At 42.5% G+C, this 14,840-nt stretch overlaps 1 protein-coding gene across 2 annotated transcripts in view; it reads right to left on the bottom strand.

Annotated features, from left to right (window-relative positions):
- Positions 1 to 13,411, bottom strand: part of CAB39 (calcium binding protein 39) — an 82,119-nt gene extending 68,708 nt beyond the window's left edge. The window contains exon 1 of one of the 2 annotated variants that reach the window (XM_036255035.1): positions 13,354 to 13,411. The gene's annotated coding sequence lies outside the window, so the exon portion shown is untranslated. Of the gene's footprint in view, positions 1 to 1,325; positions 1,367 to 13,353 lie in introns of those variants that run through there. The other variant, XM_036255037.1, reaches the window with a different exon arrangement.
- Positions 13,412 to 14,840: the final 1,429 nt, after the last annotated feature.

Below are 14,840 nucleotides of genomic sequence, written 5' to 3'. Positions count from 1 at the left end.
CTATTCAAGTGCTCTGCTTAAGACAATTTTGAAAAGCAACCAGTTCTCCACTTGCATCATTAGATCTTTCTTATTTTTTTTATCCTCATCCGAGGACATTTTTGTTTGTTTGTTTGTTTTTGTTCAGATAGAGTGGGAGGGAGGGAGAGAGAGGAAAACATCGACATGAAAGGGACACAGCGAGGTTGCCACCCGCATGACCCAACCAGGATCAGGGACAAACTGCAACAGAGGTACATGCCCTTAGCGGAAACTGAACCCGGGCTGGACTGCAGGCCTACGCTCTAACCGCTGAACCAAACCGGCCAGGGCTGGATCTTTCTTTTTTATTGTTAAAAACTGATTCTTAAAGGAAGGGTAGGGGAGATAAAGAAAGAGAGAGAGAGAGAGAGAGAGAGAGAGAGATACTGAGATGTGCTGTTTCACTTATTTATGCGTTTATTGGTTGATTCTTGTATGTGTCCCGACCAGGGATTGAACCTGCAACCTTGGAATATCAGGATGATGCTTTAGCCAACTGAGATACCCGGCCAGGACCTGCATCACTGAAAGTTGTCCGTGGAAAACAAATTTTAGACCCAGTGTCTTTTCTGGTCACTTCCTTCTAGATCAGTGGTTCTCAACCTTCCTAATGTCGCAACCCTTTAATACAGTTCCTCATGTTGTGATGACCCCCAACCATAAAAGTATTTTCGCTGCTACTTCATAACTGTAATTTTGCTACTGTTATGTCTTAGGCGACCCCTGTGAAAGGGTCGTTCGACCCCCAAAGGGGTCGTGACCCACTGGTTGAGAACTGCTGTTCTAGAGGTACTCCTAGGTCTTGTTTCTCCTCCCTACTTCTTATTCCTTCCTCCTCGCAACAACGAAAGTCTCTGTAAAAGACAGTTTTGCCCTTTCCAAACACCCATGAGGCACTTGTACATAATATCCTATGCTAAGCACACTCATCCCTCTATCGTCCTTTTACATTTAATAAATGGGGACACTTTGGAGGAGCATTTGAGATCTTGCTCCCCAGCCTGTCGTCAGTTTGGCTCAAATAAATTCATAAATATTAAAAAGTGAGAGGACTTTCATAAGATAAAAAAGAAAAAGCTAACAGTCTCCATCCTCACCCCTCCCCATAAGTTTTTAGCTTCTGAGGAAGGAATGCACTCTCCTATTGTTTAACCCTCTTCCTGTCAACTTAGCTTCTACTCACTCACTATGTGGTCCTCAGGAACAAGAGCAAGACTAGCTGTTGAGTAAACAGATGGGTCACAACCTATCATAAAGAACAGGAATGAATGATTTTTAACAGTACAGAACTAGGAAGTACTTACTCTGTGTGCACATACAGGAAGATGTTACCAGTTCTCACTCCCTCTTGCCTCCTTGAAAAGGCAAAGCACAGGGATGTGGGCAGGGTCTGAGACTACCATATATAGCTTAAGAAAAGTCTCTTCTATAGCCATATTCTAATACAATGAATGTAAGTAGAATTACTTTGCAAAAATATAAGTAGAATTACTTTGCAAAAATATCAAAATGACTTTTATGTCCTGGATAATATTTAACTTAAATGATACAATTTAACATTTTTCAGATATTCTCAAATATGAATGAAACTACGAATCCTTGCAGTTATCCATATCCGGCCTACATCCTTATCCAAGACATTTAACAGAATCCTACTAGGAAAGGAAATAGTTAGTAATGGACGATGGCTTTCAGAAATCAACACTTTGCTAAACACCGCCTTCTGGAATTTGTCCAGTAATCAACACCAAGTCCAATCTCTATGGTTTATATATTCCACCCTTTCCTTTTTTTTGGAAAAACAGTACATTATCTTTTCTAATCTTACTGCACAGCTCCCTCTCTTCCCAACTTCTCAAAGACCAACGACAGTAACTCAGTAACATGAAAGTTCTCTGTGTCCCAGGATATCATACATCCTGACCAGAAGACTTGACCTCATCTGTTTCTGTAACAGAAATTTCCTATGTTCCAGGATGATTCTATATTCTAGTACCATGCGCTGGAGGCAACAGAGTACGGTGGGTTACAAGTGTACACTCTGGGACTGGGTTTTAAATCTTGGGCTCCTTCCTAGGGTTATAACTTCAATTATTTAGCTTCTGTTTCTCTGTTTACTCACTTGAAAATATGGGGATGAAAATAGGGTTACTACAGGATTAAATGAGGTATAAATATATAAGGAGGTCTTAGACTTTACACCAGCAGGTAACATGTACTATGCTAGTAATTATGAGGGTGGGCAAAAGTAGGTTAATAATAATACTACTAAATATAATAATTAACAAATAAATAATACAAGAATTATTTCACACACTCTCAACTGTAAACCCACTTTTGCCCATCCTGTATTTATCCTTTTTACTTCATTCCTTTTGCTTATACAAGTAGAGAGTCTTTATGCTACTTTCATACTGAATTGACATGCCTCAATGATGCTGACTGCAACCTCTCATTTCAGCAACTTCAGGACATACTGAGGGACAAATGGGCAATAGAAGAAGTAAACAGAGAAACATTTAACTAGGGCTAGATGATACAAAATGCCTCAGGAGGTGACATAAATGTATGAGGTAGCCCAGAAATATAAAATACTGAGGATGAGGGAATTAAAAAACTGCAGAAATGGAAAAAAACATAAAATAGCAACTTTTACCTTGTTCTTTTAGTGAATTAAAACTATAAGAATGCTAAATTAATCACTGGTGTAGGTATGTACATATTTGTATTTAATTACATATTATATAGAAAGATTCTAAGTTTAAAGTATTGTTTAAAAGAAAAGAATAGTCTAAATTACATACAATTATACAGCATAGAGCTCAGCAACTAAAAGTCCATTTGCAACTACGAGGCTGATATCACAACCAATGATACATCCAGCTACAGATCAGAGTTCAGGTTCGCTTGAGGTCTATTTCAACTCTTTCAAAGTCTTAAAATATTTCTGAAAGTGTGTGGATGGTGCAGCAGAAAGAGCTTTAGAGCTTCAGTTATCATAAAAGGTAAAATGTATTGGGCACTTAGCACATCAGACACATCGTGCTAAGCATTTCTGATTTTATGTGTAGGCTCTACTCCTGAGGCAAAACAGACTTTTAACAACCAGCCAAGAAAACACAACCAGAAACTAAATCCGGGAATTCTAAGGTTGGAGTCCCCTTCTCTCATCTCTATGCTAAGCTTTAGTTTTCTCTCTCACTACAGTAAGGCCTAGGTATTGTTTCATGAAACTTCTGTTTCAGTTTAACAGTGTGTTGATATATATGCTGGGTCACTGATCAAAATGTAATTTCTTACTGTGGGTTGAAGTTAAAAACAAAAAAAGGGTTGAAAAGCCACTCGTCTAAGGTGTTCATTCTTTTACTTAATGAAACTGAAAATAAATTATTCCAACCTTAGTTGGATTCCATATCTGACAGGCATGATCATTCTAATAAAAAAGTAAATGATTTGAGCACTGGCTGTGTAGCTCAGTTGGTTAGAGTGTTGTCCCAATTTGCCAAGGTTTTGGGTTCGATCCCTGGTCAGAGCACAGACAAAAGCAACCAATGAATCCATGAATAAATGGAACAACAAATCGATGTTGTATGTGCTCTCTCTCTTCCCTTTCCTCTCTCTCTAGAATCAATTAACTAAATAAAATTTTTTTAAGTAAATACTTTGAATTCTATACTAATAAGTATGTAAATAAGAGGGTTTCCAAATGGTTTTTCAATAGAATCTTCCTTCAAGGTGTTTGTGGGGCCCTGGCCAGTTTTGCTCAGTGGTTAGAACGTCAGCCCATGGACCAGAGAGTCCCAGGTTCGGTTCCCACTAAGGGCATGTACCTCGGTTGTAGTTTGTCTCCAGCCCCGGTTGGGGTTGTGTGGGTGGCGACCAGTCGATGTGTCTCTCTCACATTGATGTTTCTCTCTCCCTCCCACTCTGTCTGAAGATAAATACAACAATGTCCTCAGGTGAGGATAAAAAACAAACAAACAAGATGTTTGTGGGGATTTTCCAGGGAAGAGGGGGTCTGGTGACCACATAAACTTGGCAAATTAGGAAACATTGTACATTATATTTCCTTCCTGGTCACAGTGCACATTATTGAAAATCCTGACTGCACTCTCTCTAGATCACTCCCACGCCTTTCCCTCACTTCTTTCCCAAGGCACCACAGCTTTTTGTTTTCTTTCTACTGAGCTCCAAGGGCCCTTCTTTTGCCTTTGTAACTTGTTTTCTGAGTCCATGCAGCCCAGCTGGCTCACTTCTTCTGCCTCTCTGACTTTCTCAATTAAAAGCTAAATAGCCCTGGCTGGCTTGGCTTAGCGATTAGAGCATTGGCCTGCGGACTGGAGAGTACCGGGTTCGGTTTCCCCTAAGGGCATATACCTCTGTTGCAGTTCGTCCTCGGCCCTGGTTAGGGTCCTGTGGGTGGCAACCAGTCGATGTGTCTCTCTCATGTCCATATTTCTCTCTCTCTTCCTCCCTCTCTCCCTCCTGCTCTATCTGAAAACAAATGCAAAAATGTCCTCGGGTGAGGATTAAAAAAAAAAAGCTAAATAAACTTCTTGCACTAGAAAAAATAATAAAAAATAAAAACTCTGACAAGCTCTGCAGAAAAACAATAACACAACTACCATCAAAATTCAAATCTGATTAACTGTTTTTAACTCAGTATTTTCCCAAACACAAATTTCATTCTGGAACCTCTCTCACCAACAGCTACTAATCTCTCATAAGACTAGTGTTCTCCAAACACCATTTGGGAAACACTGCTTTATGTAAACTTAATGGGAAAAGGGTCTTAATAAGCTTCAGCTATCATAGCAAGTAAGCACAAATATAGCAGAGATAAACAAAATCCACAGAAAATTGTAACTTGGTTAAGTATTTCATCTCTGCTGAGCAGTTTTATCAGAAAATTAGAGTTGTATCATTTAATAAATATATACAGAAACAATGTTATTATACTCTAAAAAAATGAAGTGGGGGTAAGACAAGAGAGAAAAGATATGAAGAAAGATAAAAAGACACCTGCAAGTCAAATAAATTACAATCTATTGTACAAAGTCTATCGAGATGAAACTTACAAACAGAGGAAAAACTTATAACTCACACTGGAACAAAGGCTGAACAGAAAATAAAGCCACACTGTATGTAAACAGAGAGCCAAAAGATCTGCAAAGATCATGTTAGTGACCTGAGTTTCTGTCTCCCTGCTGGAGAATCCAGAAGTAAATGAACTGACTGACAACATGCCATCAAAGAAGGGAACAGTTGTTTACCTAGACTAGGAACCCTCTGGGATTGGCATATAGAACCAGCATAATGGGCAATAAAAACTGCTGTGGAACAAATTAATTCATAATAGATGTTTGAGGAGTTATGAATGCTCAGGGGTGGTGAACATCAGCGTCATCTCTCTTTTTTTTTAAAGGCTTATCCAAGTTATGACTTGGCTATTTGAATTTTATTTTATCTTACCTTATTTTATTTATTTATTTTTTTATCCTCATCTGAGGACATTTTTTCATTTTTTGTTCAGATAGAGTGGGAGAGAGCGAGAGGAAGAGAGAAAGAAACATCGACGTGAAAGAGACACATCGAGTGGCTGCCACCCGCATGACCCAACCAGGGCCGGGGACAAACTGCAACCGAGATACGTGCCCTTAGTGGGAACCGAACCCGGGTCTCTCTGACCGCAGGCCGACGCTCTAACCGCTGAACCAAACTGGCCAGGGCAGCGTCATCTCTTATCAGTGACAGAACCCTGGGCTAGAAACAATCCTATCATCAAGGCCAGCATACCACCTTTAAGTAGGCAGAGGCTTAGTACCAATTACAGCTGCAGAATACTATCTGATGCATGTTCTTCACATCTTCAAATTCAATTCTACCTTTTTGGTCCTTTCTTATCCATTCCCATTGCCTTGGTTTATGTTTCTCCTTTTCCCAAAACAAAGAGCTCACAGAACTTCATAGCATAGAGTACTTAAAAGTTGACAGGAAAACTTGATGTGAGGCTTGAGAATTTTGTTAATCATTAACTTGGCTCACTAAAAGCTTGTACTTAACAACTACATAACATTTAGCTGTTAACCATTTATTAATAAGTACGAAAGTAAAAAATATAAAGATACACCTTTTGATGTATCTTTACATTAAAAGCAGAGAACTACCCTACTGTGATATATAACACCAGGCACCTGACCAGCTAGGAGAAAAAAACCATTAAAGCATGGTCACATGTCAGAAAGTTCTCACAGAGAAACTGATTTCAAGACCACAGACAAAAAGGAGTGGTACTTAGTACAGGAAAAAATGGCAAGTTAGAAAGCCTACACATGAATCACTGAAAATAAAAGCAAGAAACCTGAAGAGTTTTCAGTCTGGTCCCCTTAGTATAATAATGGGATGGCTGACTCCCAGAATGGTGGAGTGACTTGCCCAGAGTGACATGATTAGTCACTGAGTCAGGACCCAGGCTAGATCTTCCAATTCCCAAGCTCCCACGTTTCCTCTTTAACACAAGGCCTCCCATCTTCTCTACAAGACTAACATGGAAAATAAACACTAGCTACTAGCCTAACTAAAAATATAAACCACTAATCAAATTATGACTCTATACAACTAGAACATTTAGAATAAACCATCTTATTTTGTATTATGACATGTGGTTACTGTTTAGAAACCTACTGTCTAGAAATCGTCATTAAGCTATATTTACAAATCTTCATTCTAAAGTACTAAATAAAAAATGATCAGCAAGAAGCCAAGAACCTATGGAGAAAAATAAAACTATTTCATCTGATAGAGTCACCCCCTATTCCAAGGAACGCACATTTTGGAGTGAGGCAGATCTGGGTTCAAGTCCTAGCTCTACTGTGCAATGTCTGTACAACCCTGGATAAGCGCTCACTTTCATTTCCCAGCTGTCATTATGCTGGGAGACAATACTACCTACCGCAGAGGTTTGCCCTACATTTAATGGTACTGAAAGGTAATTTTCTCCCTCAATCTATTTTTGTCCATCTCCCCTGATTCTTTATCTATTTCAACTTTTAACTTCATACAACCACCCTCAAAACACTTGCCAGCTATCATCATAATTATAGACATTAGTATATTCAACACCTTAAAACAAGAATTATGTGATAAAGAGCTTTAGGACGTGAATACAATCTTTGTAAATGTTAGTGAAAAGGTTCAAGGTTATGCGTAAAGTATAAAGCAATTTCTTTCAAGCCAACTGAATAAAGGAGGAGGAGAACCAGGCTCTAACTAGATCAGTCCTGTAGCTAATATGCTGCACGACCTTAGGCAAGTGACTCCACTTCTCAGGAAGCTTCACCACAGCTCAAAGATACACACTGCTCAGGTTATAGCGGGCTTCAGTGTTTTCAACTGTAGAAAACACCATTCTGACTTGAGGGTTTCTGAAGTTCTCACGTTTCTTCCACCTGAATAGTCTAGCATCAGCACCATCACAGAACTTAAGTCCTGCACTTGGTATGTGCCTGGCCCTGCTAAAAGCACATTAGATGTAGTAACTAGTGTAAGCCCCGCTACAATCTTCGTAGATATGGTCTATAGCACCTCCTATCCAAGGAATCTAAGCTAATAAGTGAAGGCACTTGCCTAAAGTTACAAAGCCCAAAGCAGGGTTGAGAGTTAAACAATCCAGGGAGTCCGGCTGCACCTGTGTTTTTAAGCACTGAGTATCAGAATTCTGTAAGTCGCAGAGTGAGCCTTAACTACAGACATGTAAACAGAAACCCGTTCATGCTATTCCCTCCTTGTGCTTAAATACAGCTGATGCATAACCTACTGTGAAGGGAGAGAACAGTGACTAATATATTAACAGCACCCTGTAAAAAAGCAAGCTACAGCCTGGCCGGTTTGGCTAAGCGGTAGAGTGTCGGCCCTTTGACCAAAGAGTCGTGGGTTCGATTCCAGTCAAGGGCACATACCTTGGTTGCGGTTTGTCCCGTCCCTGGCCAGGGTCGTGCAGGAGGCAGCCAGTCGATGTTTCTCTCTTTCTCTCCTTCCCACTCTATGTAAAGATAAATAGAAAAATATCCTTAGGTGAGGATTTAAAAAACAAAAATCAAGCTACAAAATGTATATGTTGTTTCTCCAACATTTTATGAAAAGAATCAAAGTGTTGTGATGTTTTAGCATCATCAAATTTCCTTGGTAATCAACAAGTTATCTGCTGGATAATGCTCCCAAGGAATAATTACCATAAAACCAAACTATCACTAAACATTGGTTAACTAGATTTCTTGTCTTTTTTTGTTTGTTTGTTAATCCTCACCCAAGGATATTTTTTCCATTGACTTTTTTTTTAGAGAGAGTGGAAGGGAGGGAGGAAAATATAAGATAAAGGGAGGGAGGAAAGGGGAGAGAGAGGAAGAGAAAATGTAAGAGAGTTACATCAGTTGGTTGTCTTCTGTGCGTGCTGCAACGGGGGGGGGGGGGAGCAGGTTGGTGCAGGACAACACACTAACCAGTGAACCACACTGGCCAGAGCAATTTTCTCATATTTGTAACTATGCATATATAAATGCATATATACATATAAACAAGCAAACATAAACATAATCTCAAATTAGACACAATCTATTAAGGATTATGCAAACTGGGATGTGCTAGACACTGCCAACATAAATGGCCAGCGCAGGCTTTACCTCCCTCCTTTGGGGCCACTTCACACCTGACTGCCCTCTTGCAATTCTCTGCATAGCATTCCTCCTTCCTCCGCCAGCTTAACACCACAGTTGCTAACAAACCGCAATTCTGACTTCATCACCCCTCTTCTACCTCTAGTGAAAGTTAAAAGCACAGCGGGGCCAGGAAGCTCAGTGAGGTAGAAATAGCACACTGGAGGATGATGCACACATATACACAACCTAAAACAAAATGCTGATGGCAACAAATTGTTAACCTTAATTTCACCACCATCAGTTTATCATGTGTCACTTAGTCCTTCAATAACTTGTCTCACAATCTTGGATGATCTGAGAAACAGAAGCAGAACAGTTAGTATTTACTCCCAGACTGGTCTACTTTACAAATGTTGGTGGTAGAAATATTTGCCTCACTTTGCCCTGCTCCCATTCTGTGGGCTGATAAAGGTAATGATTAGGGTACAGTTGGATCATCATTAGAGTGGTGAGACTCAAAGAAAGAACTCTCATATAGCTCAATTCCTTCTTTAATTAGAGATGAATGCTCTACCAGCCTCCTCCAATAAAACCAAAATACAGACTGATAACTAAGTTGTTATGTAATTTTTAGGCTACATATATTTATATATTCACACAAACATATATTCACACAAACACAAGATCTTTACACATCAATAATTAAACAACAAAACAAGTGACAAGCAATCTAAGCTAGAGGTTCAGAAATTTGATTGTCTTTCCCACAATTTTATCACACACCAGTTTTACCAACATTTCGCTATTATCCATACTAATCCACTTATGACACTCTTATTACTTTTTTTTTTTTTTGGTACGTGCCCCTAGCAGAACCAAACCCGGGACTCTCTGGTCTGCAGGCCATCACTCCAACCACTGAGCCAAACAGGTCAGGGCGACACTCTTATTACTACAACACAAGACGACATTCATAAAATCAAATTCCTAATTAAAAGAATCCATGGAAAAGAGGAAAATGGATTTTAAAAATAGAAACACCACCAGAAATGTAGCCGGAACACACTACCTGAAATGAAATTCTACCCTATATTGAATTTTATTTTTGCATGCTGTGGAGGAGGTCAGGTGGGGGGACAATTTGGATTTGTGTCGTCTGTATTTTTATGGCAGATGGTGAACCTGAAAGATCAGTGATTCAACCCCTACAGAAAAAAGGCTCTTGGGAAAGTAGAGCAGTAATAACAGAAGTCTATAACCTACAAAAGATGACCAAAAGAAAATCTTTAGTAAATATTCAAAAGGATGCCTGTAGCTTACACATTTGCAATATACAAATGAAACCAAATTATAAAACTAAACCCCATACTTAAACTGGACTTTCTCAGCTATTCTTTAATATTGACTTTATGAAAATTTATATAATATGGCTCAGCTATCTCACTTTATTTGCCATTAGAAACACATTTATTAAACACATTTTAGAATATAAAGCACAAGGGGAAAAATTGGTTGTAAACAAGAACCTGCAGTGTGAAATGCAAACAAACTAAAGTGAAGTGCTTTGAAATAAAAAAAAAAACATACTAAGTCCCTTTTGTTACAGCAGCAAATTATTTCATGACAAATATTTACTAAAGAAATGCCAATAGAAAACTAAATGCATCTAGCCTGAACCTTTGTAATGTCATGATCAAAACTAGTTAGCCACATGAATGGCCCTAGTATAAAGACTATTTGGAAAGGGCGGGTATAGAAACTTGAGGTGCATTACATTGTATGAGCGGTATACAAGCTAGGAAAGTAATCTTTTTATAATGCCTTTTTAAAAAAGTACATCTTATCACAGAGCAGATTTGTTATCTCTTCCATACCCGATGACAAGATGTGTCCTAAGTAATACTTATTCAAAAGTATTAGGATCTAAATTGTACAGAGAAGTTAATACATATACTGCAAACAAGAAAAATTCTGTCCATAATAGCAGCTATTGAGTAAAATGACTATTACATTTTACCTACCATAAATAATACAACCTTGTCAGGAAAAAAAAAAAAACTTAAGAAAGCTTCCCTTACTTGGGTAAAAATATTTTTTATATGAAGATATTTAATGACAAAAAAAGCTTAATAAAAGCGTTTCATATATATATGTATATATATACATATGTGCGCAGTTTATTTATGTAAAGAAAAAATAAACATGAAAAGACTAAAACAGGAAATATGCAAAAATGTTAACAGTAACCAAATCTAAGTGATAAGATTATAGGAAATAGTTTAAAATGTTTTCTAGTACTTCCTGCATTTGACAACTTTTTCTTTTATCCTCACCCGAGGACATTTTTCCATTTTTGTTCAGATAGAGTGGGAGGGAGAGAGAGGAAGAGAGAGAGAGAGAGAGAGAGACAGAAACATCGATGTGAAAGAAACACATCGAGTGGCTGCCTCCCGTACGACCCCAACCAGAGCCGGAGACAAATCACAACAGAGGTGCGTGCCCTTGAACAGAATTGAACCCCTGACTCATTGGTCCAATGGCCAAGGCTTCAACCGCTGAGCCAAACTGGCCAGGACAAAAACTTTTTTTTTAATGGAACAAAGTTGACATTTATTTGTCTTATAAGCAACGAACAAATAAATGATTAAAACAGGTTCTAAGCTGCTTCCATAGTTCTAGACTTCAAATACAGCTAGTTACTCGGTAGCAATGTTTTTTTTTTAATCCTCTTTTCATTTTTTGTTCAGATAGAGTGGGAGGGAGAGAGAGGAAGAGAGAGAGAGAAACATCGACGTGAAAGGGACACATCAAGTGGCTGCCACCCGCACGACCAACCAGGGCCAGGGACAAACTGCAACTGAGGTATGCACCCTTAGTGGGAACCGAAGCCAGGTCTCTCTGGACCGCAGGCTGATGCTCTAACTGGCTGAGCCAAACCAGTCAGGGCAGTTTTTAAATGTACAAAATAAAGCTAAAGACTTTTGCTTCTGGCTCTCCTATAAAGATTTTCAGAATAAAGAAATAAAGTTTTACCTTTCTATAAAAAAGTTCTATGTACAACTTTTATCCCAAAATACTGGTAACAACTTGATTTTTAAAATCATCAATTTAGCCCAGCCCATGTGGCTCAGTGGTTGAGCATTGACCCATGCACCAAGAGGTACATACAGTTTGATTCGAGGTCAGGGCACATGCCCAGATTGTGGGCCAAATCCCCAGTGGGGAGCATGCAGGAGGCGGACAACCGATGTTCTCATCAGTGTTTCTAGCTCTCTCCCTCTCCCTTCCTCTCTCTCTAAAATTCAATAAAGAAAAAAATTTAAATCATCAATTTAGATTGCCTTACACGAATGTCACCTCAAAGAGGTTATGTTCAGCTCAGTAAATCCAAAGTGCAGACACCTAATACACAATGCCAGAAGTTTTGATGCATTTTAGTAAACTGCACCAACAGAAACGCCTTATGTGGAGATGAGCTTATTTTAAACACATCTTTCCATACCTCTTAAGAGCCTGACAGCAAATGCAACTTTTGGCAAAAGGTGTTTTGCTTAGACTGGACATGGATTTATTTAAATATGCGGGACTCTGTCAAAACAGATCTCAGCTACATTATATTCAAGGCACAGAATGTCAACTCTTTACCGGGCCTCCTTCTCTCCTTTCTTTCACAAGAGCGCCTTTAATACACCCTAGCTTACATTTCCGGGCTCATGAGTCACTGAGAAATGAGCTCTAAGTTTCCTGCAGAATGCCACTCAAACAGCTCCTCTCCAGCATTCAAGGATCAGGCCCCCAAATGCCTCTTTAGCCCGCCCCCACTTCCCACCATGGTCCTAGGCAACCAAATGAATTACCCACTCTTTCTACACTATGCCTTCTTACCTTTGTCCTCTAGCTTCGCTGTCCCTCCACACACTGTCTATTCTGCAACTCTCCACTCCCAAATCCCATCCGGCCTTCAAGACCCTCTAGGCACAGCCTCGCCGGGAAGCCTTCCGGGTTTCTGCTAGAGAGGTGACTGATCGGTCCGGTCTTCCCTGGGCTCCTTTCTAGCACCTTGCAGTTCTTTCACAGGACTTTTATCACCTCCTTCCTGGTATCGTGTTATCTGTGTACTGGGCTTATCACCCACACCAGGGCGTGAGCTCCTCGCGGGAGGAGACTGCGGGCCCGGGTTCACCTTCGAAGTCCTCGGGTGCGGACGACCGGGCGCCCGCACGCAGTCGGGGCTCGGGCGGGTTCGACCGACCCCGGAACGCTCGGGCCGCGCGACTCCTAACCAGAAGTCAGTTAGGCATGCCCCCGAAAGGAACATCCCGCGGATGCTGCCTGCCTCCGACTAACAAAGTTTACGGGGGCCCGTGGTGGATGGGAGTGACAGCTGGCGCGGTCCGCGCTCCCCCGCCCTCGGGCTCCGGCCGGGGACGCCCCCACGCCGCCAGCCCGGCCGGAGGACCGCGGGCGGCGGCAGAAGAGCCCGGGGCGCAGACCCCGCCGCAGGCCCCTGGGCGCGGCGCCGCCGACAGCAAGAGGGGAAGGCTCCGCGGCAGGGCCGGGCCGCCCGAGAAAATGGAGGCGGCCGGGGCCGGGGCCGCGGCCGGGCCGGGGCAGGGCAGGCGGAAGCCGGGCGGCCGTCCGCCCGCGAGCAGGGCAGGGCAGGGCCGGGGTCACTCACGGGGCTGGGCCGGGCGGCTCCCTCTCAGCCTCCGCGTCGTCGCCGTCCCCGTCCTCGGCCGCCGCCGCCGCCTCGGGCTGCTCGCTCGGTCCCCGCGGCGCGGCTCGGGCGCTCAGCCCCTCCGTTGTCTTCCGCCTGCTCCGGCTCCCGGCGACGGGCTCCCGCTGGCGGCGGCGGCTGCGCGGGCAGACGGCGGCTCAGGAGCTCCCGCGGCGGCCGCCTCACAGCTGCGCTCGATCGCCCGGGCTGCGGCTTCTGCTGCGGAGCCCGGCGCCTCCTCTGCCTTCGCCTTTGCCTCCGCCCGGCTCCCGCAGGCTCAGTCTCTCCCAGGCCGCGCCGCTCCCCGTTCCCGGACCGAGCCCGGCTTTGACGTGCGCACTGCGCAGCCGCCGAGGGCGCGACGTCGGGCGGCGCCGCAACGCCCCCTTCGGCCTCGGGCGGCCCCTGGCGGCCGGGCGGACTCGGCGCCGGAGTCCCCGCCGGGTCGAAGAGGAAGGGGACGCAGAGAAAAGCAGAAGCTGAGAATGGGGAGTTCCTCTTCCTCCATCGGCCGCTTAAATGCGGGTGCTCAGCCCCTTCTCTTCTGTCTAAGCACGCTTCCTGGAGGAATCTCAAGCTCACTTTCCACCACCACTTCCTCAACTCTTAGCAAAGCTTTATTTCTTCTAAAGACCAAGGGCAGACTTGGTGTGGATTGAATCCATCATCCTTGTGAGGAACAGATGACTCTCATTTTAGCATCCTCTGAGACAGAGCGTGGACAGTGGCTAAATGATCCAGATTAATAGGATTCAACAGCCTAGATTTAAATCCCCGCTCCACCATTTAGTCTCCATTGGCTAATTTTCTGTTCCTATGTCTGGGTGCCTACACACACACACACACACACACATGACCATAGGCTTATGAGGATGAAGGAGAAAAAGCATTGCAAAGCCCAAACAGCAGAATCTGGAACATAGAAGTGCCACATATGTCTATTTTTGCTTCTTTCTGTTGCTTTTTTATTTGTACTTGGACGGGGATTTTTGAATATCTGCTGTGTGCCAGGCACTGTTCTGTGGTGGGGCAGTAAACAAAACAATCCCTGCTCCTGAGACAAACAATAAACAAATAAACAGCACATATATGACACTGGAGAAAAAGTGTCAGTGCTATGGAGAAAAACCACACAGGCCAGGGAAGGAAGAGAGCACAGAGTGTTGTTATTTAAAGCTCTCCTGTTCAGATAGCTGCTCCAGGAAGAAAGAGCATGTTGTGATCTAGTGCTTGGAAAGGCAGAGGGAACAGCCAGGACCAAGGCCCTGAGGATGGGTGCCATCGACCCCAGCAAGGCAAGATCCCTGAGGAAGGGAAGACAACAGAGATGAGCAGAGAACCGGAACCATATAGGCTGGAATGAGGCCTTTGTTTTTTACTCTGAATGAGCTGGGAAGCTATTTGGAGGGTTTTGAGGGGGGAAAAGGAAGTGGTCTGACATTTTAAAA

The sequence above is a fragment of the Molossus molossus genome, unplaced genomic scaffold, assembly GCF_014108415.1.
Source record: "Molossus molossus isolate mMolMol1 unplaced genomic scaffold, mMolMol1.p scaffold_m16_p_11, whole genome shotgun sequence".
NCBI classification, from domain to species: domain Eukaryota; kingdom Metazoa; phylum Chordata; class Mammalia; order Chiroptera; family Molossidae; genus Molossus; species Molossus molossus.
Note: the sequence above shows the minus strand (reverse complement) of the source record. Positions and strands in the feature narration are given on the sequence as shown.